Below are 25,732 nucleotides of genomic sequence, written 5' to 3' on the forward strand. Positions count from 1 at the left end.
CTAAAAACATTTAAAGACAATATTTTTTATATTATAAAAAATGAAAATGTCCCCAAATTTAGTTCCAAAAGTCTGGTCTTTGTTCTTTATATCATCCTCCTTAACCCAAATACATTGACACTGAGAAACGGAGATACCAAGAGTCAGTGATACGAATAAGTGCAAAGCCAATAAAAATGACTGATAGGAAAAGTATTCCCCACATCCACAATTTGAGAGATGGAGTTGTAAGCTCTTTGACTACTGAAGATGTCCACAAACAGTGAGGACACAAACTTGAACAACAACCAATGTTACCCATCCTTGATCTCTGGGATTGACGTGGAATGCCCCACCCTACCTGGCACATAGGTGCATATCCTCAAGAGCCTCATGGGTATACACTGGCCCTGTCCAGACCTGAGCCAGCTCTACACATAGGCTAGAAGTCATTTAAAGCATACCTGCAGACAGATCTCCTGACTCAGACATACAGAATACAGCAAGATCAGCCTTAGTAACCGTAGGGAATGAACGATACCAAGTGCCTTTTCTCAAGTGTGGTTAAATTGTCGGTGGAGAATGATTATAACTGCTAATGTAGTATTCTCATAAGATTCTGAAGAAGACTGCAAGTTTCCTAGAGCATGAAAAGTCTCCCTGCTGCTGCTTCTCCTTTGGGGCCTTATCCCAACCAAGTGCCTGACATTTGACCACTGAACCATCAGCCATCGAAGGAACAAGGGATAGATCAGCTGACAGTGTCTATTTGGAATCAGTTAATGGAAATACTGGCATGTGATAATCACATATTGGTCTCCCTTCTTCTTTTCCCTTTCCCACCTTCCTTTCCTGCCTTTTTGAAACCAGAGCAGAAGTGTGTATGGGCATACTTGAGTGAAGGTCCTATTCACATGTACCTGTAATTGCAAAATTCTTTCCTATCATAAAAGACTTGAAAGGTTTATCTTTATTAAAAGAAAAAAACTGACCCCACCCCTCCCTCCTTAACCCTCAGCCCTTCTATCATTCTAGAGTAAAACTTCCATTCCTTAATGTCACAGAGAGCCAACCGGGAGGCTGTTACTAACTGTGCTTTCTTAATGCTTGCTTTAAAGAACAGGAACTTTGTATTTTCCCATTCAGTCCTCCCTCAGAGTCAATACAGGAGTCGAAATTCACCTCTCTTCCCAGGTCTTACAGTGCTGTTGTGTGATGTACTCTCTTTAGGAAGTACGAACTCAGTGTTGGGCATGTATTAAGTTCTTTGCCTTTCTACCCCTTCTCCTTAAAGCGCACGGAATGGATGTAGCTTATCCCCTATGCTATTGACTCCACTGAAAATCCTCATAGTCTTTACAAACCATTCGAATGCTAAGCCTCTTTCTTTTCTGCATGATTTTAACCTTATTCATAGTTCCTGGTCCATAGTGGCATTACTTTCCTTCATTCTATAGTTCATTCAAGAGACATGGATGCAGTAATGTTTATGAACAGGACCAGAGTGAGGCGGAGAGGTGATTTAGTGTTGGAGTTAACACAGCAGACTCAGGAACAGCCTCAGCCAAATGACTTTCATGCTGTTCTTCGGTTTCCTCATCGCTAAACTGGGGATGATCACAGTATTGACCTTATAGCGTTGTAAGGAATAAATGGAGCAGCTCATGTGAAGTGCTCAGAATAGTGATAAGCACCTGTTAAATGGTAACTATTTTGATGTATTCAGGAGCTAGAGTAGGGATTCTTAGCCAGGGGTCCATGAAATCCTAGGGTCCACAGACGGACTTAGAGTGTCCCAGAACTCCTTGAAATTATTTGCAAAATTTAAACTACTCTGTCCAGAGAGGAAGTTTACACTTTTCATCAGATTCTCAAAGAAGTGTGTGAAGCAAAAAGAGCTAGGATCCACTGAGCCAGGGCTGCAGAGACACAAGACAAATTTTCCTTTATCAGAAGAGGAGGATATTTACTGACAATAAATATGATATCAGTTGTGTAAAAAGGGTCCATGGTGCAATGGGACACACAGAAGAGCCACTTAAGGGGAGTGAGGCAGAAAACATAGAAAAGTCCTAAGTATGAAGAGAGGTAGCCAGATGAAAAAGAGGAAGAAGGGTGTTCCAGGGATAGTGAGAGCCATGTGCAAAAGGAGGAGCTAGTGTGCTCTATTTAAAAAAGAGCAAAGAGGGAGTTCCCACTGTGGCACAGCAGAAATGAATCCAACTAGAAACCATGAGGTTGTGGGTTCAATCCCTGTCCTCTCTCAGTGGGTTAAGGATCCTACATTGCTGTGGCTGTGGTGTAGGCCAGCAGCTATAGTTCCGATTCGACCCCTAGCCTGGGAACTTCCACATGCCTCGGCTGCAGCCCTAAAAAGCAAAAATAAAATAAAATAAAATAAAATAAAATAAAATAAAATAAAATAAAAATAAAAAAGAGCAAAGAGTCAAGTAGGAGTGGACCAAGAAGAAACTACACTAGAAGTTAAGGAAGTTAGGAGGCTAGTGCATTAGCCACAAAGTATTTCAACTAAGGCAGTGGTCTCAGGTAGAGGACAGCAAGTAATCTTGGTTCCTTTCTTATTTACTGGGGGCGCATGAGTCTTCCAATTAATTACTGCAAAATGTACTGAGGATGTTCCCTCACATATACCTAAAGCATATTTATTCCTACCAACCATGACTACCTGCTGTGGTTACTGATTTTCATGGCAGAATTAAGAAAATCTACTGGGGGAAAAGAAAGGGCAAATTTGAAAGCTAAGTTATTCATGAAAAATCATTTCCAATTCCTTTTTAATTTGTTTCTGAAATCCAGTTGGAATTACCTTAGAATTCCATGTGCCTGCAACATAAAGGGTATCTATGATCATTTCAGCGGTGGTGACTAGTTTTACATAGTCTGTGGCTAAACATAATCGATTTTGTAGCTTCCTAATGATCTTCCCTGAGGAGTTATTATTCCTGATGGCAATTAATCAAAATTAAAACAGACGGCATAGAATGAAGCAAATTCAAACCTCAGGCCTCAGTTAGGAACACCTGCACATTAAGATTAATCATAGGCCCTGCCTGAATGTGACAGGTATATCAATATTATAGAGAAAAGAGAAGGGTAGCATTTTTCCAGCAGAGTTCCAAGTGTATTTCCAAGGAGCAAGTGCTAAGAGAGACCTTCTATGCCAGTGAGAGCATGTGAGTGCCAGCTTCTCCAACTGTATATGATGCAGCCAGAGAGCCCCACCTCCTTCTTGCTCCATTCGGAAGACTGAGATGTGCTGCTCAACTGAGGGGTCCCCACAGTTGGGTTTGGAAAAAGAGCAGCCAGAGCTCTTCGAGGACAGAAAAGGATATGGATCCTACTAACAGCAATACCAGTCCATCAGGAAGTTCAGCTACAAGTTACTGGGGATGCCTTATCTATAGATCCCACCAACAGGCCCACAGACAGCCCCAATGCTCTGTACAGTTCACCCACACACACCACCACCAGCATCTCCACATGGCTGACACCATTTGTGCCCCTGAGGGCACAAGTCAGCTAGTGAGAATGTACAGAAAGCTGCCCCAACTCTATGAAACTGGGAGAAAGCATAAAAACATGATCATTCAGCACTGCCCTAAGGAAAGCAAACGGAGGCTGTCAGCACTCGGTCAGCCTTTTCAGGAGCAAGAGAAAGAATACCATCTTAGGAATCCTTTCTCTCCCATACAAGAGGGAAGAAGAAGTGTGGAGCATGTGTACCTATAGAAAATGTATGAGTGAGCCTAAGACTATTTAGCAGGGCTGGCAGAAGGTATTTCTCTCCTGAACACAGTCAGTAGAGATTGCAGGAGGTGACTGCTTCTTCAAATGCAAAGACAGCAAAACAATACCTCAAGGAATGTGAAAAAACAAGGGAAAAATGACATCACCAAATGCACATAGTATTTTATAGTAACCAACTCTAAAGAAATGAAGATCTACAATTTTCCCAATAAAGAACTAAAAATAGTTGTCTTCAGGAAGCTCAGTGTGCTACAAGAAAAAAAAAGAAAGAAAGAAAGACAATTTAATGAAAATAGGAAAACAATACACAAAGAAAATGAGAAGTTTAACAGAGATACAGAAATCGTAAAAAAAGAATCAAACAGAAAGTCTGGAGCTGAACAGTACAATGAATGAAATGGAAAAAAAAAAGCAATAGAAAGCAGGAACAGCAGACTTGATCAAGTAGAAGAAAGAAACTATTAAATCAATTCAGGTCATTTGAAATTATTCAGCTAAGGAGAACAAATAAAAGAGAATTTAAAAAAAAGAGTGAAGAAAGCCTATATGAATTATGGGTTACAATTTTAAAAAATCTATAAATTACTGGACTACTATAAGGAGAATAGATGGAGGAAGAGACAGAAAAATTAAAGAAATCATGGCTGAGAACTTCCCAAATTTGTAGAGAAATGTGGACATCCAAGATCATGAAGCTCAAAGGTCCTCAAAAAGACTGAACTCAAAAAGATCTTCTCAGAGTTCCCGTCATGGCGCAGTGGTTAATGAATCCGACTAGGAACCATGAGGTTGCGGGTTTGATCCCAGCCCTTGCTCAGTGGGTTAAGGACCTGGCATTGCTGTGAACTGTGGTGTAGGTCTCAGACGCAGCTTGGATCTGGCATTGCTGTGGCTCTGGCATAAGCCAGCGGCTACAGCTCCAATTAGACCCCTAGCCTGGGAACCTCCATATGCTGCGGGAGCAGCCCTAGAAAAGGCAAAAAGACCAAAAAAAAAAAAAAAAAAAAAAAATCTTCTCCAAGATTTCCTGTTGTGGCGCAGCGTAAACTAATCCAACTAGTAACCATAAGGATGTGGGTCTGATCCCTGGCCTCACTCAGTGGGTTAAGAATCCAGCATGGCTATGAGCTGTGGTATAGGTTGCAGATGTGGCTTGTATCCTGCATCACTGTGGCTGTGGTGCAGGCTGGCAGCTGTAGCTCTGATTTGACCCCCTAGCCTGGGAACCTCCATAAGCTGCAGGTGCTGCCTAAAAAGCATTAAAAAAAAGAGAGATCTTCACATACAACACTGTAAACCAGCTATAATAGAAAAAAATAAAAATCATTTTAAAAAAGATCTTCTCCAGAAATAGCATAATAAAATGGGCCAAAATCAAAGACAAAGAAGGAATTTTAAAACTAGAAAAGAATAAGGAAAAAAAAAACCCTCACATACAAGGGAATCCTTATAAGGCTAATAGCAGATTTCTCAGCAGAAGCCTTGCAGATTAAGAGAGAGTGGAATGATATATTCAAAGCACTGAAATAAAAAAAGACCCTGCTAACCAAGAAGATTTTACCCATTAAGGCTATCCTTCAAAACTGAAGGCGAGATAAAGACTTGATTAAAGATAATAAAAAACCAACGGAGTTTATCAGCACTAGGCCTGCCTTGTAAGAAATGCTGAAAGAAATTCTTCAAGATAAAATTAAGGTACTAATTAATAACATGCAAAGATATAAAAATATAGGAAACATTGGTAAAGGTAACTATATAGTGAAATTCAGAATACCCTAATACTGTAATATGGTGTGGTCTTAATCAACTCCAGTACAAAATAACTATAGCTACAATAATTTGTTAATGGATAAACAATGTAAAAAGATGTAAATTGTGACATCAAAAGCATGAAGTTGGGAGTAAAAAGGTAGAGTTTTTGTATATGATCAAAGTTATATGCTTAAAATAAATATTTGGTATAACTATAACATATTTAATATGTTTCATAGTAACCACAAAGCCTACAATAGACACATGAAGATAAAGAGAAAAGAATCAAAGGTTTCCATTATGGAAAATCATCGATTCACAAAGCAAGACAGAAAAAGAGAAAAAAAGGAAGAAAGAAACTACAGAACAGCCAGAAAACAATGAACAAGATAGCATTAGGAGGGAGTTCCCATTTTGGTGCAGTGGAAATGAACCTAACTAGTATCCATGAAGATGTGGGTTTGATCTCTGGCCTCACTCAGTGGGTCAAGGATCTAGTGTTGCCATGACCTGTGGTGTAGGTCACAGACTCAACTTGCTGAGGGTGTGGTGTAGGCTGACAGCTGTAGCTCCAACTTGACCCTTAGTCTGGAAGCTTCCATATGTCATGGGTGTGGCACTAAAAAAAGCAAAAAAAAAAAAAAATTAAAATAAAAAAGACAGCATTAGTAAGTCCTCACCTATCAGTAATTACTTTAAATGTAAATGGATTAAATTCTCCAATCAAAAGAGATAGAGTGTCTAAATAGGTAAAACAGGAAGACCCAACTACCTGCTGCTTACAAGAGACTCACTTCAGCTTTAAGGATACGCATATGCTCAAAATGAAAGAATAGAAAAAGATACTCCATGTAAATGGAATCCTAAAGAGAAAAGAGACAGCTATACTTAGATAAGAAAGACTTTAAATCAAAAACTGTAAGAGAAAAAGATAGTCATTATATATATTATACAATGATAGAGAAATCAATTCATCAAAAAAAATATAACAACTGAAAGATATATGCACCCAACATTGGAGCATCTAAATGTATTAAGCAGATACTAAAAAATCTGAAGGAAAAAATAAATAAAACAATAATATTAGGGGATTTCAATACCAGTGGATCACCCAGGCAGAAAATCAATAGGAAACATCAGACTTGAACTATTCTTTAGACCAAAGAACCTACCAGACATCTATACAACATTCTATCTTACAGCAGTAAGCTACACATTCTTCTCAGGTCCACAATGAACAATCTCCAGGAGAGAACATACATAAGGCCACAAAACAAGCCTCAGCAAACTTAAGAAGACTGAAATCATACCAGGTATCTTTTCTGACCACAATGGTAGGAAAATAGAAATCAGTGGAGTTCTCCTGTGATGTTGCAGGTTAAGGATCCAGCATTGCCACAGCAGTGGCTTGGGTTGCTGCTGTGGTGCAGGTTTGATCCCTGGCCCAGGAACTTCCACATACCATAGGTGTGGCAAAAAGAGAGAGAGAGAAAGAGAAAGAGAGAGAGAGAGAGAGAAATCAGTAATAGGAGGAAAAGTTCAAAATTCAAAAATATGTGGAAATTAAACAACGAAATCCTGAAAAACCAATGGATCAAAGAAGAAATCGAAAGGAAGATAAAAATACCTTGAAACAAATGGAAATGAAAACAAACATGTCAAAACTTATGAGATGCAACAAAGCAGTCTGAAGAGGGACATTTATAGCAATAAATGCCTACAGTAAGAAAAAAGAAAGTTCTAAAATAAATAACCTAACATTATATCTCAAGGAATGAGAAAAAGAACAAATGAAGTCCAAAAGTTAATAGAAGGAAGGAAATACAAAGATCAGAGCAGAAAGGAATGAAATAAAGACCAGAAAAATATAGATAAGATCAAGGAAACTGAGAACTGGTTTTTTGAAAAGATAAACAAAACTTATATACCTTTAACTAGACTAATCATAAAAAAGAAGACTCAAATAAAATCTGAAATGACAGAGGAGATATTAAAACTCATACTATAGAAATACAAAGGATAATAAGAGTCATCAGTGAATAGTTATATACCAATAAATTGGATGATCTAGAAGAAATGGATGAATTCCTAGAAATATACAGCCTACTAAGACTGAATCATTAACACAAACAAAACTGAATAGAGTAATAATAAGGAGAATGAATCAGTAATCAAAAACCTCCCAACAAAGAAAAATCCAGGACCTGATGGTTTTCCTGGTGAATTCCCCTAAACACTTAAAGAAGAATTAATACCACTCTTCAAACCCTTGAAAAAAATTTAAAATTTACACACCCAATTTACAAGACCAGCATTATTACCTGATACAAAAACTAGAAAAGGACACTACAAGAAAAGAGAACTACAGGCCAATATCCTTAATGAATATAGATGTAAATATCCTCAACAAAATACTTTCAAGCAGAAATGAACAGTACTGCGAAAGGATAATACACCATGATCAAGGTGGACTTATCCCTAGGGTGCAATGATGGTTCAACATACACAAATCATTAAGTATAATCCACAACTTTAACAGAATCAAAGATAAAAGCATGATAATTTCAATATTTGCAAAAAAATGAAGGTGATAAAATTCAACATCCCATCCTTTCATAGTAAGAACGCTCAACAAATTAGGTATATAAGAAATGTACCTCAACATAATAAAGGACATATATGACAAGTTCAAAATGTGGAAAGGCTGAAAGCTTTTTTCCTAAGCTCAGGAACCAGACAGCATGTCCACTCGCACAACTTCTATTCGATGTGATACCAGAAGTCCTCTCCAGTGAAATTAGACAAAGAAAAAAAAAAAAAGATAAGTGGCATCCAAATTGGAAGGAAAGTGGTAGATTTGTCTATGCAGATGACATGATACTATATATAGAAAATTCAGGAATTCTCATTGTGGCACAGTGGAAAAGAATCTGATTAAGAACCATGAGGTTGCAGGTTCGATCTCTGGCCTCACTCAGTGCATTAAGGATCTGGAGTTGCCGTGGACTGTCGTATAAGGGTTCACAGCCATGGAGGTTTCCAGGCCAACAGCTACAGCTCCGATTCGACCCCTAGCCTGGGAACCTCCATATGCCACGAATGAGGCCCTAAAATGACAAAAAAAAAAACCCCAAAACAATCCAATTTACATTAGCATCAAAAACAAATTACTTTAGAATGAATTTATCCAAAGAGATGAAAGACCTATACACTGAAAACTATAAGATATTGATGAAAGAAATTGAGGACGATGCAAATAAATAGAAAAACATCCCAAGTTCATGGAGTGTAAGAATTGATACTATTAAAATATCCATATACTCAAGGAGTTCCCATCGTGGCTTAGTGGTTAACAAATCCAACTAGAAACCATAAGGTTGTGAGTTTGATCCCTGGCCTTGCTCAGTGGGTTGAGGATCCGGCATTGCCATGAGCTGTGGTGTAGGTCACAGACGTGGCTCAGATCTGGCGTTGCTGTGGCTCTGGCGTAGGCTGGTGGCTACAGTTCCGATTAGAGCCCTAGCCTGGGAACCTTCATATGCCATGGGAGTGGTCCCAGAAAAGGCAAAAAGACAAAAAAAAAAAAAAATCCATATACTCAAAGAGGTCTAGAGACTCAATGCAATCCCTATCAAAATTCCATTGGTTATTTCCACAGAAATAGAAAAACAGAACCCTAAAATTCGTATGGATCCAAAAATGACCCTGAACATCCAAATCAATCTTGGGAAGGAAAAACAAAGCTGGAGGCAAGCACTCTTCCTGATTTTAAACTCTGTTATAAAGCTATAGTAATCAAAACATTATGGTACTGGCACAAAACAGACACATAGACCAGTGCAACAGAATAGAGAGCCCAGATATAAGCCCACAAATATACGGTCAATTAATCTTTGATAAGGGCCCCCAAAACACCATTTTTATATCCTGAAGATAGTTTCTTCTGGAAAGAGTGTTGGGAAAACTTGGATATTCCCATGCAAAAGAATGAAACTGGACCCCTATCTTACACCATTCACAAAAATTAACTTGAAATGGATTAAAGACTAAAATGTAAGACTTGAAACCATAAAACTCCTACAACAAAACACAGAGGAAAAGCTTCTTGACCTTGGTAATGATTGATTTGCACATGACACCAAAATCACATGTTGATAAAAGCAAAAATAGGCAAGTGGAATTATATCAAAATAATAAGCTCTGCACAGCAAAGGAAATCATCAAAAAATAAAAATAAAAATAAAGCGGCAACCTACAGAATGGGAGAAAACATCTACAAATCATTTTTTTTTTTTTTTTTTGGCTATGCCCATGGCATGTGGAAATTCCCAGGATCAGGGATTGAACCCATGCCACAGCAGTGACCTGAGCCACTGCAGTGACAAAACCAAATCTTTAACCCACTGGACCATAAGAGGACCAATAAGAAGGAGCTAATACCCAAAATATATTAGGAACCTATACAGCTCAATAGCAAAAACGAAAATAACCCAGTTTAAAAAATGGGCAAAGGACTTGAATAGACACTTTCCCATTTCTATTGTCTCACTTCTTTCACGGTAAGTCTACGAGGTAGATACTAGTTTATTCTTTTTTTTTTCTTTTTCGTTTTGCAGCTGCACCTGCAGCATATGGAAGTTCTCAGGCCAGGGGTTGAATTAGAGCTGCAGCCACAGCCATGGCAATGCTTCATGGCAACGCTGGATCCAACCTATGCTGCAGCTTGTGGCAGCATGGGATCCGTAATCCACTGATCAAGGCCAGGGATCAAACCTACATCCTCACTGAGATAACATCCAGTTCTTAACCTGCTGAGCCACAACAGGAACTCCCTAGTTTATTCTTTTAAAAGGTGAGGAAACAGAGGCCTGGAGAGAGGAAGTAAACTGCCTTTGCTCACATAGTTTAATAATTGGCATAATGACAACTCTAGTCAGTCCATTGCATTTGAAAACTAGTGTTTTTAATAAGTACCCTATACTGACAAAAAAATGGGGAGAAAAATAAAGTGGTTTGTGTCCCGCAGCTGAGATCCCATACCACAAATAAAATGATTTACAGTCTGTGCTACCTATTTTCAATGTAATCAAAATAAATAACAACAATGTTGGAGTTCCCATTGTGGCGCAGTGGTTAACGAATCCGACTAGGAACCATGAGGTTGCGGGTTCGATCCCTGCCCTTGCTCAGTGGGTTAAGGATCCGGCGTTGCCGTGAGCTGTGGTATAGGTTGCAGACGCGGCTCGGATCCCGAGTTGCTGTGCCTCTGGCATAGGCCGGTGGCTACAGCTCCAATTCGCCCCCTAGCCTGGGAACCTCCATATGCCGTGGGAAGCGGTCCTAGACAAGGCAAAAAGACAAATAAATAAATAAATAAATAAATAAAATAACAACAATGTTAGAATACTTTTAAATGGAAAGAGAAAGCTTCTCCATTAGAGGCATGATAAAGAATCAAAAGTTTTGAAGTTTGAATTTTATACAATTTGGTAGGAATTATAATCGTAGGAGTTCCCTCATGGTTCCTAGTTGGAAACAAATCCAACTAGGAACCATGAGGTTGTGGGTTCGATCCCTGGCCTCGCTCAGTGGGTTAAAGATCTGGCATTGCTGTGAGCTGTGGTGTAGGTCACAGATGCAGCACGGATCTGGTGTTGCTGTGGCTCTGGTGTAGGCCAGCAGCAACAGCTCCGATCAGACTCCTACCCTGGGAACCTCTATATGCCGCTGGAGAGGCCCTAAAAAGAAAAAAAGGAAAAAAAAAAAAAAAGGAATTATATGGTAGCTTTTTTTCTTTTTAAATACAAACATGCCTATCTTAACAGAAATTCGATAAACAGAATTCCAATGATAACAATCATTAATGAACTGATATGCATTTCTCCTCTTGAGAGAATTTATTCTTTGAAAGAATAAATCTGAAACATTCTTTATGAAATGAATTCTTATGAAAGAACACATGTAAAGAATTAAGGAAAGTCCTTAGATGTAAAGAATTTGAGGAGTTCCCGTCATAGCTGAGAAGTTAGCAAACCCAACTGGTATCCATGAGGACGTGGGTTCCATCCCTGGCCTCGCTCAGTGGGTTAAGGATCTGGCGTTGCCGTGAGCTCCAGTGTACATCACAGACATGGCTCGGATCCCACGTTGCTGTGGCTATAGCTCTGAATGGACCCCTAGCCTGGGAACCTCCATATGCCAGAGGTGTGGCCCTAAAAAGAGAAACAAAGCAAAACAAAAAGACAACACTGGAAGTTCCAAGCTACTGTCTTGTCCATATCCCTTTTTATACCAAGTACCAGGAATGATCACCTAGTAAGGTTTAAACAAAATCAGTCCTGTGCCTGACTCACCATTGTCTGATGAACTCATCTAATGAGATCACTAGTCATTATACTTATGAAAAAAATTAAAATAGAACATAAGGGTAAACACAGATACAAACTGCAAATGTGCTCACCAGCTTTCTGACTCCAGTCCTGCAGAAACAAGCCAAGATGGGCAAGACAGGAATGACCCATTAGGTATTCATTTATTTGGCAAATACTTACTGAGTTTCTACTCTGTGCCCTATATTGAGTTAAAATCTAGGAGTGCAACAACAACAAAGAATAAAAAAAGGAAAAGATCGGAGTTCCCATTGTGGCTCAGTGGTTAACGAATCCGACTAGGAACCATGAGGTTGCAGGTTTGATCCCTGGCCTTGCTTAGTGGGTTAAGGATCTGATGTTGCCATGAGCTGTGGTGTAGGTTGCAGACATGGCTTGGATCCTGTGTTGTTGTGGCTCTGGTGTAGGCTGGCAGCTACAGCTCCGATTAGACCCCTAGCCTGGGAACCTCCATATGCCGTGGGGGCAGCTCAAGAAAAGGCAAAAAGACCGAAAAAAGAAAAAAAAAAAAAAAGGAAAAGATAGGAAATGAAAAGAAAAGAAAGACAAAACAATGTTCCTATCCTTAGAGTTTATAGTGTAGTGAGAAATACAGCTGAGTGAATAGGCAATTCATGTAGAGTATGTGTTTTAACAAGGAAATGACAGGGTACTCTTTTTAATAGGTCACTAGAGGCAAAGGATCAAGGAAAGCTTCTTAATTCTCAATTGAGACCTGAAAATTTACTGTGGTGGTGATATTCTCCAATTTGCATAATTTTCAGCGGCACCCACAGCATGTGGAAGTTCCCAGGCCAGGGATCTAACCCTTGCTACAGGAGATCCTTGATCTACTGAGCCACCAGGGAACTCCAAATTTGCATAAAGATCACTGCGTGAGGGGAAGAGGAAGCACTGAAGTGGACAATGCCAAAGGGCATCCCAGCTAGAGAGGATGGTGTTGAGTACCAGGGAAATGGCAGCAGGGCTGGAGAGAAGTGGCTAAATTCTCAAGATGATTATGAAGTAGAAGTAACAGAATTTGGTAACTGACTAGAAGAAGGAAGGAAGGGATTGGAAAGAAGGATGTTATCTTACTCTGGTTTTCCCCAGCATTAGACCTCAAGAAAAAGGTTCAAATGCAAGTAGTTTATTTGAGAAGAACAGGGAATATGGGTAGGAAAATGAGGAAGTGATATGGAGGAGGAAATGGAGCCAAGAAAGAGTGTTTTATCAAGCCAACTATGCTATTAATGTCATGGAGAAATCCTGGGAAACGGTAAAAAACAAATGTCCCAGAGTTCTCCCACCCAAGAAGTTGAGGAGCTGGGGAATTAATAAACCAACTGCCATGAGTCATTGGCTGATGGGTTTAATTCCCCAGCCTTTCCACCCTGTTCTTACAGGCAGAGCAGCTTTCTGATGCTTCTTAAAAGGCCCTCAGGAAAAAGAAAAAAAAAAAAAAAAAAAAAAGACACAGCTACGGGCCTTTGGCAGGAGCACATGGAGTGGTAAAACCCAAAGAATATTTGCTCCTGATGACACACTCCAGTGTGGGTCAGTGAGGTAAGGGTTAACTGATACGGGGAACCCATGGGTCCAAGCAAGAGGGAAGGCTGGTGGGGAGTAGAGGTTATGAGCTTGCTTCCTGACATGGTGTTTATGAAGTGCCTGTGGGACATCCCAGTGAAGGTGTTTAGTAGACAATTAGATATGTGACTATGAGTCTTTGGAGAGTGATCTAATCTAGAGTGACAGATTTGGAACTGTCAGCATGTAAATTCATGAAATCCAATGGGAAACTGTATAGAGTGAGGAGCAATGATGGTTAAGGACAGAAACCAAAGGTCACCAATATTTACAGGACAGTGAAAGGAGGAGAAATCTGCAAAGACGAATGAGAAGACACATCAGAGACTTAGGAGGAAAACCAGAGGTACTGGGTGTCTAGAAGCCAAGAAGAGAGCATGTCAAGGAGAAAGTATGGAGTTCCCACTGTGGTCCAGCAGATTAAGAATCTGACTAGTATCCATGAGGATGTGGGTTCGATCCCTGGCCTTGCTCAGTGGGTTAAGGATCTGGTGCTGCTGTGAACAGTGGTGTAGGTGGAAAATGTGGCTCAGATCCTGAGTTGCTGTGGCTGTGGTGTAGGGAGCAGCTACAGCTCTGATTCGATCCCTAGCCAGGGAACTTCCATATCATGCAGATATGACTTTCAAAAGCAATAAAAAAAAAAAAAGAAGAAGAAGAAGAAGCAGCAGCAGCAGCAGAAAGTAAAATGTCACCTATTGCTGAAAAAGCCATAATAGAAGATAAAACAATGTTATTAGATTCAGCAATAAGCAAGTCTTCAGTGAACTTGGAGCGGTAGGTTGAGAGATTCTATCACATCGAAGAATGCCTGTGTGTGAGCCACTGTAGACAGCAAATATAGGCAACTCAAGAAGTTTAACTGAGAATGGGAAGAACTGGAGCAAATAAAGACTGAAGCTTTAGTATTTGTAAAATATTGTAAAATAAAGCATATCACAATAGTTTAAAAAAACTGAAGGTGACTATCAAGTTAAGGGAAGAGTCTGCTGAGGGAAGGATTATTTGTTTACAGACAATGGAAGAGACTTAAAATTTTGATGGGAAATGGCCAGTGAAGGAGATGGAGAAGAAAGGCACAGGAGACATGCTAAAAAAGTATGGAGAGGAGTTCCAGATGTGGCACAACAGGACCGGCAGCATCACTGGAGCACTAGGGTGCAGGTTCAATCCCTGGCTGGCGCAGTGGGTTAAGGATCCAGCTTTGCTGTAGTTGTGGCCTAGGCTGTAGCTGCACCTTGGATCTGATCCCTGGCTCAGGAAATCCATATGCTTCAGGGCAGCTGGAATTTAAAAAAAAAAAAAAAAGGCAAGAGGATCTCCAGAAGACAGAAAGGGGACTGCATCCAGAGATGAGGGAAGGAAGGCCTTATGTGGATGTTGTTTCCTTTCCTACAAGAGGAAAAGAGAGAAGTGATGGGTGCAGATCAAGGCTAATTTGTAGATTTGGTGGCATGAAGTTAAGAAGGTACCTGCTTATTTTCTCCATGAATCAAGAGTTGAGGAGAAAGGTGTGCATGAGGGGGAATCGGTGATGTCACAGGATTAAGTAGCTAATGGCTAGAATGAAATTCTTCTGCAGAGAATTGAGAGAAAGCTGATGAGGAAAATAGTTGTGTAATTTCCTCTCAGAGTGCTCAGCTGCCCAGGTGTGAGCCCAGAGACCAAAGAGTTGGACTTTTTCAAGACTGGGCTTCCACAAGTGGGTGGAAGAGAAAGATGACAGGGTAAGAGAGTTGCAAGATGGCTGAAGTTATGACAACAGGGAAGAATTAAAGACAGGAGGGAAAGGATGGACAGGAGCAATTCACAGGAATTCACAGGAATGGCATTCTAGGTCCCAATCAAGGATTCTACTTCCAGGGTTTGGGGAAAGGAGAGAGTCTCCCTAGGAGGGAGACTACTCACAGACAGGAACTTGTATAAGTTGATGAGAGTTGACCGACATGGACTAATTTGTCATGGGAGAGGGATAAAGTAGGAGATGGCTCAGAAACAACTGAGGAAGGAAACAAGCCTGCCATGCTATGGCTGAGATGAGAGATGGCCAGGCCAGAGTCTAACTAAAGAGCTAATTCAATGGTCATGGTAGGTTCATTCTTCTGTCCCTCTCTTCTGAGTTGAATTGTGTTCTCCAAGAAGGCATGTTGAGAACTAACTCCTGGTTCTTGCAAATGTGACCTTCTTTGGACACAGGGTCTCTGCAGATGTAATCAAGCTAAGATTGGATGGCTCCTAAGACAATATGACCTATACGAAGCAGAGGAGGGACACAGATAAAGACACACAGAGAGAACATCATGAGATCACGGAAGCAGAGATCAGAGTGACATGTTTATAAACTTAGGAATGCCAAGGATTGCTGGCAACATCAGAAGTCTAGATTCTTCATTAGACCCTTCGGAGGGACCTTGCCCCTGCTGATACCCCCATAACAGACTTCCAGAATCCGGAACTGGGAGAGAATATATTTTTGTAATTCAAGGCCACCAAATTGCAATATTTTGTTACAGCGGCCTCAGGAAACTAATACACTCTCTGTGTTTATATATGAATTAGCCTGGGTCATGGGCCTATTTCCTAATATCACAGGGTATCAACGGAAGTCAGAATATGGTCAACAGATACTGGGCCAATTCTCCATTTCTAAGTAGAAACTGGACCTTTTTATTCTTATTAAGCATTGTTTTCAACACTCATCTGGTGATACAGAAATTCAAGGCACTGTTACTCCCAAGCAAAGATGTCCAAAGATTAAGTTCACCCAATAGGAAGAGAACTAAAAAGAAAGGTAAAATGCCTTATATGTAAAATTAGAAGTGTTAGGATATTTCAGACTAGAGTCAATCATAATGCCAGAATATCTGGTGTTCACTATATTTTTTACTTTCTAAAGGAAGTAGATGCACTTTTTCTGGTGATAGTACATGTCCATTTGGTGAACTGGAACTCTTTTTTTTTTCACAGCAATATTGACACATGATTTAATGTTCCCATAGCTACTGATTGATTTGGCACAAACAACACATTTATGTGCCAACGAATAAGACAGATCTGTGTGACCACCTTCTCGCTCTCTTGCTAATGCATACATACACACAGGAAATGGAAAATATGTGATTATTTTTCATATGAACAAATGTTGAGAATAATTTAATCTATGAATTAATGATTTAATATCCCACAGATTGTTCCCCAGAGGCTCAAAGTCAAGATATGTTTATTAGCCAAAGACATGAAAAAATTAGAGATTTTCTACGGCCTTCAAATTTTGTTAGATTTTCAGCTTTCCACAAATTATTTACAACTTAAAGTTATAAACAGTTTATATATATATCGGGGAGGCAAACATAACCACCCTCAGGAGCTGGGCAGGTAATAAAAATAACCGAAGTTGGCCAGATTGTATTCTGCGGATGTTGTCTGTTTACACATTAAACACGCAACTTTACTTCCACCCAGAAATGTGTTTTCTCCCACTTATCTTAAAACATAAGGCCCTGTCTACCTTTCACTTCTTCATCTTTGCAGAGGCGCAGCTATAAAACTAAGTCCCCATTCTATGAATTCTGAAGAGAACCAACAGTACAAGTACCAGGCTGAGTGGAGGGCTTAGGCCTCAATGGTGAAGAGAAGGCAGTGGAGAGGCCCAGGCTCCATGGAAGGGAACAGGCCTTCCTGAGCTCCTACTGGTCTTACCCAAGTAGGTATGGGTGTCCACACTGAGTAGGTAGACCAGTTTTTTTATTTTATTTTTTTAAAATTTTTATTTAAAATTTTTATTTTCTTTTAAGCTGCACTGTGGCATATGAAAGTTCCCAGGCCTAACCACAGCAAAGCACTGCCAGATCTGAGCCACATCTTCAACCTACACTACAAGTTGCGGTAATGCGGGATCCTTAATCCACTAATCGAGGCCAGGGATGGAACCTGCATCCTCAAGGACACTATATCGGGTTCTTAACCCACTGAGCCAAAGTGGGTTAAGAAAACTCCAAAGAGACCAGTTTTAAAGGGATTTTATATAAAACCTCCAGATTTCTAAATGTTAGACACTGATTTCTTTTTTCTTTTTCTTTTTTAAAAAATGTATTTGTCTTTTTAATTACACACAATGATGGCCAAAGTAGTCTGAAGCCAAACCAAACACATCTGAGAGCAGATTTAGCCAACAGGCAGCTAGTTCACAACCTTTGCTAAATATTGTTTTGTGTGTATGTGGTAAAATACATATAACATAAACTTTACTAGTTTAACTATTTTTAGCATATACTCTGTGGCATGAAGTTCCTCCACAATCTTGAGCAACCATCATCACCATCCACCTCTAAAATATTTTCATTACCCCAAGTAGAAACTCTACACACATTAATCTATGGTGCATTTTTATTATCAACTTTAAAATGAATGGAGAGCTGTAAAATGAAAAGGTCCCCCCAAATCACCATATTTGATGTTTAAAACAACCCAAACCTTCAGGCTTCAGTGTTAGGCTAAGTGCTCACTTTCTTCCAAAAACCATCCAGGAGTTAAATCCTCTGCCAGATACGAGTCCCTCCAGAAATCCTTTATCTCATCAGCTCTCAGCTCCAGCCTGCCTACTACATCCATCATCCCATTTGACCCAACTGGACCTCATTTTGCCCTTGAAAATGTCTGCTCTGTGCTCAGCCACCTTTCCTATGCTCTCCACTCTGCTCTCCCTACTCCTCCTACCGCTGCCTCAGTAAAACCTAAGGCCTGTCCAAAAACATCACTTCCCTTGCAGCCCTCTGAAGGAGAAACTGCTTATTCTCATTTCAGGCTTGGGAGTTGGGTCCATGTTTGCCTACTTTCAGTTATTAAACCTGCTTCCCTCTTTTTCAGCTTCCCGCTTTAAAATTGGGATAGTCCGCCCATTTTTTAATTGGGTTCTTTTTTTTTTTTTTTGGCTATTGAGTTTTATAAGATATTTATATATTTTGGATAGTAACCCCTTATCAGTCATATTTTTGCAAGTATTTTCTTCCACTCAGAAGGTTGTCTTTTCGTTTTGTCAGTGGCTCCCTCTGTCATTTTTATTCAACATAGTATTGGAAGTCCTAGTCATAACAATCAGATGAGAAAAAGAAATAAAAGAACCAAAACTGGAAAGAAAGAAGTAAAACTGTCACTGGTTGCAGATGGCATGATACTATACATAGAAATATCCTAAAAATCCCACCAGAAAACTGCTAGAGCGCATCAATGAACTCAGTAAAATTGCAGAATTAATATATAGAAATCAGTTTCATTTATATACACGAAGAATGAACTATCAGAAAGATAAATTAAGGAAATAATCCCACTTACAGTTACATCAAAAAAATAAAATATCAGGGCAGTTCCCCTTGTGGCACAGCAGAAACGAATCTGACTAGGAACCATGAGGTTGTGGGTTCGATCCCTGGCCTTGCTCAGTGGGCTAAGGATCTGGCGTTGCTGTGAGCTTTGATGTAGGTCACAGACACAGCTCAGATCTGGCATTGTTGTGGCTCTGGTGTAGGCTGGCAGCTAAGCTCTGATTAGACCCCTAGCCTAGGAACCTCCACATGCCTCAGGTGCAGCTCTAAAAAGACAAAAGATAAAATAAAATAAAATATCTAGGAATAAACCTACCTAAGAAGATAAAAGATCTGTACTTGGAAAACTATAAGACATTGATGAAAGAAACTGAAGATAACACAAATAGATCAAAAGATATACCAAATTCTTGGACTGGAAAAATTTATATTGCCAAAATAATCATATTACTCAAGACAATCTATAGATTCAATGCAATCTCTATCAAAATACCAGTGGCATGTTTCATAGAACTACAACAAATAATTTAAAAATTTGTATAGAAATACAAAAGACCCAAAATAGCCAAAACAAGAACAGAACTAGAGGAATCACACTCTCTGGCTTCAAATGATAGTACAAAGCTACAGCAATCAAGACAGTATGGTACTGGCACAAAACCAGAAATATAGATCAAAGAAACAGGACAGAAAGTCCTGAAACAGACCCACATATTCATGGGCAATTACTCTTTGACAAAGGAGGCAAGAATCTACGATGGAGAAAAGACACAGTCTCTCTAAAAAGTGGTGCTGGAAAAACTGGACAGCTACATGCAAAATAATGAAATTAGAACATTCTCTGTGTATATAAAAATAAACTCAAAATGGATTAAAGACCTAAATGTATGACTATAAACCATAAAAATCCTAGAGGAAAACAGGCAGAACACTCTTTGACATAAATTGTAGCAATCTTTTTTTTTTTTTTGATCAGTCTCCAAAAGCAATGGAAATAAAATCAAAAATAAACAGAGTGACGTTTTAAAAATGTAAATCAGGTCATGCTGTTCACATATTTAAATCAATCCATGAGTTCCCATTTCACTTAGAATAAAATCTAAACTCCTTAATATAACTCAGAACTCTGCATGGACTGGGCCCCACCCCCACTCCTTCTCTTCTGTGCCACTTTTTCCCCTGCTCAATACATTCTAGTCACACTAGTTCATGTACCACACTTTCCTTTCTCCTGCATTGGCCTATTTCATTCCACCTGCCTGGCGTGGTCTCCCTGCTTCCCCCCCATTCTTTGTCATTCTTAACCTGGACAACTTCTAGTCATTCATATTTTAGGTCTTACATTTAATGACCCAACTTGAGACAGCTCTGCCCTGCCCAATGCCATCTTTCACTTCGGCCCTAACTGTTCCTTCTCATTGTGCCCACTTACTTTTCCTGGCAACACTTACATGGTTGCTTATTTCTGTGTGTACCTCATTTTATTTCTCCTTCATCAGACAGTTCCTTGAACACAGGACCCATACCTAATCTGATTTCCACTATATACTGTGTTCTGAGGCAGTGTGTCCTGTGTGAGTGTCCCAGAAGTTTCTGCTAATGTAGAATGAAAATGCATTCCTGGAGGTCCCGTTGTGGCTCAGCAATAACACACCCGACTAGTATCCACGAGGATGCGGGTTTGATCCCTGGCCCTGCTCAGTGGGTTAAGGATCTGGTGTTGCCATGAGCTGTGGTGTAGGTAGCAGATGTGGCCTGAATCTGGCATAACTGGGGCTGTGGCAAAGGCCAGCAGCTGCAGCTTCCATACAACCCCTAGCCTGGGAACTTCCAAATGCCGCAGGTACATCCCTAAAAAAAAAAAAAAAAAAAAAAAGTGTTCCTGATTCAACAGGGGAGAAGGTATAGAAAAAAAAGGTGGGGGAGATGTTTTACAACTATTTTGGTATGATTACTGGTATTCCTTTTTTATTTTTACAAAAATAAACAAAATACCCCACCCTGGCTTTCAGTACTTAAAAATAATCATATTATACTTGGGATAGATGAAACCTTATTACAGTAACTTGATATTATAGAAGAAGGGATTGCATTTTGTGACTTATTTTAACTACAGGGTGGTATCTTTGCTAATGTTTTAAAGCAAGAGTTGGGAAATAATGCATTATTTTTGTAAAGAAAATGTATTAGAACAAAGCCATGGTGATTTGTTTATATATTGTCTGTATTTGCTTTCACTCTACAGCAGCAGAATTAAGTAGTTGTGATAGAGCATGGCCTTCAAGCCTAAAATACCTGCTTTCTGGCCCTTTACAGATAACGTTTGCTGACTCTTGCTTTAGGTTTTCTTTAATTAACTTTTGTCTTTTTCTGAATTTTTAATTTACTTTTTTAATTTTTATTTTTATGTTTTATTTTTTGCCTTTTAGGGCTGCACCTGTGGCATATGGAAACTCCCAGGCTAGGGGTTGAATTGGAGCTGCACCTGCTGGCCTACACCACAGACACAGCAACATGGGGTCCGAGCCACGTCTGCCTGCACCACAGCTCACGGCAACACCAGATCCTTAATCCACTGAGCAAGGCCAGGAACTGAACCCACATCCTCATGGATACTAGTCAGGTTGGTTACCACTGAGCCACAACAGGAACTCCTTTTAAAATCTTTTTAAAATTGAGGTGTATGTACAGTAAAGGCATAAACAACATTGATTAATATATTTAATACACTTTTTTCACCTTTGCTTTACTGTGACAGCCTATACCAAGACTCAGAGATGCTCCCAGGCAAGAAAATAACCAGCAGTTTTAGCCTTTTCTCTCTCTAAACTTTCTTCAAGTCTTATATTCTTCTAAAGCTCTTTAATATTCTTAAAAAATATGACTTTCATAATCTTTTTTTCTAATTGTGATAGCTTTCTGCTGCTGCCACATCATATTCAGAAGGAGAAATACTTCTGTCTAGTGATTTTTAAAATCTTAATATAGTTAAAAGAAAAAAAAACAAAGAATAATATCCTAAAGTATTAGTCCAGGGAAATTTTTTTTTTCCTGGTAGAGTATAATTTTGATTTTAAATGCAGGTGAAAGGAGAATAGGATTTATTTAAAATAAATCTACTTCAGAGCAAATTTAGATGAGGTATATTAATTTCAAAAGGAATGGGGAACAGATTTCCATTATTCACTCCTACTCCTTTTTCTCCTTTCCTGGGGCAGAGGGAACAGTCATATATCCAAGACTTCAGGCAGGGCCATATGCCTAGTTATGTCCAATGGACTATGAGCACAAACAATAGATATGTGTCCCTTTCAAGAAGAGGCATTTAGGGACGAGTAAGAGTCTCTAAACTCTGTCTTTCGTGACAACCATGAAGGTCAAGTGTTTAGATATGGAGCTACTTAGCTGGTTCCCTAAGCCAGTGCTGGGAAAGGGGGCCACTTAAGAGAGCTGCAGGGGTCATAGTGGACTTCGCATCAACAATAAAGAACTTCAATGTGTTGAGTCATTGAGGTTTCAAGACCTGTCTACATCTCAGCATAGGTCCATCCTATAAAGGCAAATACTGTAGGGAATGTCTAAACTAACACAAAGACACAGCATTTTCTCTGACTACTTTTTAAAAAAATTCTCCAAATTTTAACATTCCAGAAATTGTTGTTTGGACTCCTAGATATTATAGGTAATGGTTACCATAATAAAATTATTTCTAAAAGAAGGTTAGTGAAGAACATCTTTAATTACCTGCTTTCGAGTCTTTTTAGTTTCTTTTTTATTTTACCCTTGAGGCACATACATGAAAGGGAAAGCCGTATCTATCCTGAGCTAGGATATATCATACTTTAAACTTGAAGTCATTTTAGTGATACTATTGCGCATATTAACATCAGGGACTTTCCATTCTCAAGAAATTAAAGCTGTATGTTTAAAGAGGGCAGCAAATTTTAACCTTTAGTTCTTCTTTTTGTCATCCATCATACCATCTCCTCTAGCTGAGAGCTCTATACTTAGCCCTTTCCTTCTCAAAGGGATCTTCTCTCCTCAACCCCTTTTGCCCATGTTAAAACCTACTTGAACCTACTTGAACAAGAAAAGCTATTATAAAGAACTGTACTCTAAGTTATTATTGATTAATGCTCAATGTAACACCTTCTTGGATAATCGGCATTTTAATTAGAAAAATATATGTTACAGCCCAAAGAGATGAGCTTTGCTGTTATTTATTGCTTGGTTGGAGGGGATAAGACATCCAGAAGGGAGGATTAAAGATCTTTCCCATTTTCCATCAAAATAACTTCATGGGTGGCTATTTAATCAACCTATACTTAAAGGCCATCCTTGAGTAAAGTTAGTTTTCTGAGGCTGGACTACTGGTAACTGTCTGTGATGGCAGTTGTATGTATTAATTTGACTAGGCCATAAGGTACCCAGATATTTAATCAAACATTGTTGTTTCTGTGAATGAATTTCTGTAAAGATCTTCCCTAATGAGGGTGGGCCTCAACCAATCAGTCGAAGGCCTGAATAGACCAAAAAGACTGACTCTCTCCCAAGTAAGAAAGAATTCCGCCTGCTTGACTGCTTTCACAGTGGACACTGGATTTTTTCCTGCCTTAAGACTCCAACGGAAACATCAGCTCTTTCTGGGGCCCTGTGTTTCCTGGCCTTTGGGCTAAAACCACACCATTGACTTTCTTAGGTCTCCAGTGTGCTGACTGCAAATCTTGGGAGTTTTCAGCCATGTGTACTATATATACATATATATCATGTTCTATTTCTCTGGAGAACACTGACTGGTACACTATCCCAAGGCTTTAGAATTATACCCTGTATGTGACCACTACAGTTGTCCAGGGTCTAGAGAACTGATACTGATCCCACCCTTTACAACTGACTGAAATTTACAAACAGAAACAACTACCAGAAGCCAAGATAAGCTAAAGACTCAAATAACTGAAGGCATAGTATGGTTGGTCTGTTTACTGATCATACTGATCATACGTAAATATTGAAGCTATAGCCGAAAATGAAAGAAAAGTGAGGCCAGGAAGAAGGGAAAAGGAAAAGAAAATAAATAAATAAAAGAATGGAGAGAAACAAGCTAGTGAAGAAAGGCCACAGACAGAGGAAGGAGTGACTGAGATGACAAATAACAGTGCTGGGGGCCGCAGTTCTCCTGAGAAGAGAAAGAATTTCAGGAAAGTCTGGGAAATGGCAAAGGAGAGCAACTTGCAATGAGAATAGAGAAGCTACATGGTTACTCAAGACCAGGTAACTCTTATGTCCATCATGGGCATTGATGAATGTATTGATTAAACTCAAAAGGAAGGTCTGGAGTCATTACAAAAAGATAATCTTCTTGAGTGGATTTGTACTTCACCATCTATCACGTGGAATTGTAATTAAGATGACTACCTTGTCCTTGACTGCATGACAAGCCACTCCAAACCTACTGATCTAAAACAACGATTGATTGTTCTCATAATTCTGTGGGTTGTCAATCTCTATCTAGTGAGTCTTCTGCTGGACTCATCTGGGATCTCTCATGTGGCTGTAGTCATCTGACAATCCTACTGAAGTCCAAGGCAGTCTCCATCACATGCCTGGGACACTAGCATGGGCAGGGTATCATTGCGTCCCCATCCCTGCCTTTCACTCTCCACTAAATCAGACTAGCTTCTTCACAATACAATGCTCTTACGGTTTCAAGTAGACAAATCCCACTGGGCAAGCACTCATCAAGCTTCTGCCTGGGTGATGCTGGCAAAAGCCCCATTGGCCAAAGCAAGTCATGTGACCACACCCAGTGTTGATGGGGGAGGATCCACAAAAGGCATAAACATCGGAAGGCCAATTTATCTTAAGAATCTACCACAGCCACTTTGAATTTAAGACTCTGGTATATCAATAGCATTCCCATTCCTTAGAACTTGCCGGGCAGCAGCCCCTCTCCCCGCCCCCCCTCGAGCTCATAATTCACATCTGGGCAGTACTCCCTAGGGAGAATTTTGGAACTTTTAGACAACATTTGGGGTATTCTAGTGAAAAACAACCTGGGCATGCACCTTTAAAATGTATGTTCTTGTGCTATAAATGTTGTGCCTGTTTCTCCTTTATATTGTAGTTTGAGTATTACATTGATTTCAAAAATATATTAAATCGTGGTAGGTTATATTTTCAGCGAATTTTCACCCAGAGTAGTAAAGCTACATTATAAAACACTTGTTCCAACAAGGCAGTGTTTGGGGGCTGATATTTGTGAAATTAATGAAATCCAGTTACTTGCTAGCCCTTCTAACCTAGATTAAGCATCACTAATTATTATTTTTTAAATTGTTATTGTTAATTTTTTTTTTTCCTTTCTAGGGCCGCATGTGCAGCGTATGGAGGTTCCCAGGCTAAGGGTCAAATCGGAGCTATAGCTACTGGGCTACACCACAGCCACGCAGGATCCGAACCGCATCTATGACCTATACCACAGCTCAGGGCAACCGCAGATCCTTAACCCACTGAGCGAGGTCAGGAATGGAACCGCAACCTCATGGTTCCTAGTCGGATTCATTTCAGCTGCGCCACTATGGGAACTCCTGTTATAGTTAATTTTGATCTCTGTGTTGTCAGAAGGTGGGGCAGGAAGCATGGGTGTGTGTGTCTGTCTGTCTGTGTCACCCATACTTAAGAAGGCCGAGAAAAATCATAAAACTTTCATACCTTATACTGCCAGACCCGACACCTCTCCAAACTCTCAAACTGCCTCAACGGTACTTGGTCGAATTTGCTTACAGATTATCGTTTGCACTGTTACAATGTATAACACACGCTATAGAACAGGTGGTGCCGTTCCTGAGCCCAGCAGCTGGAGGAGATGCTCCGCACACAGTAGGAGCACCATAAACATTGATTGACTGACTTCATTGCCTCGGCTGACTCAAGGCCATCCTCTCCCCAGGCAGT

At 39.7% G+C, this 25,732-nt stretch overlaps 1 protein-coding gene across 3 annotated transcripts in view; it reads right to left on the minus strand.

Annotated features, from left to right (window-relative positions):
- Positions 1 to 25,732, minus strand: part of LOC146401220 (uncharacterized) — a 159,387-nt gene that overhangs the window by 132,534 nt on the left and 1,121 nt on the right. The window lies entirely within an intron of this gene.

The sequence above is a fragment of the Sus scrofa genome, chromosome 7 (assembly GCF_054392235.1).
Source record: "Sus scrofa isolate SSC_HxYL_T2T_F1_AM1 chromosome 7, Sscrofa_HxYL_maternal_Yorkshire_Landrace_v2.0, whole genome shotgun sequence".
NCBI lineage: Eukaryota > Metazoa > Chordata > Mammalia > Artiodactyla > Suidae > Sus > Sus scrofa.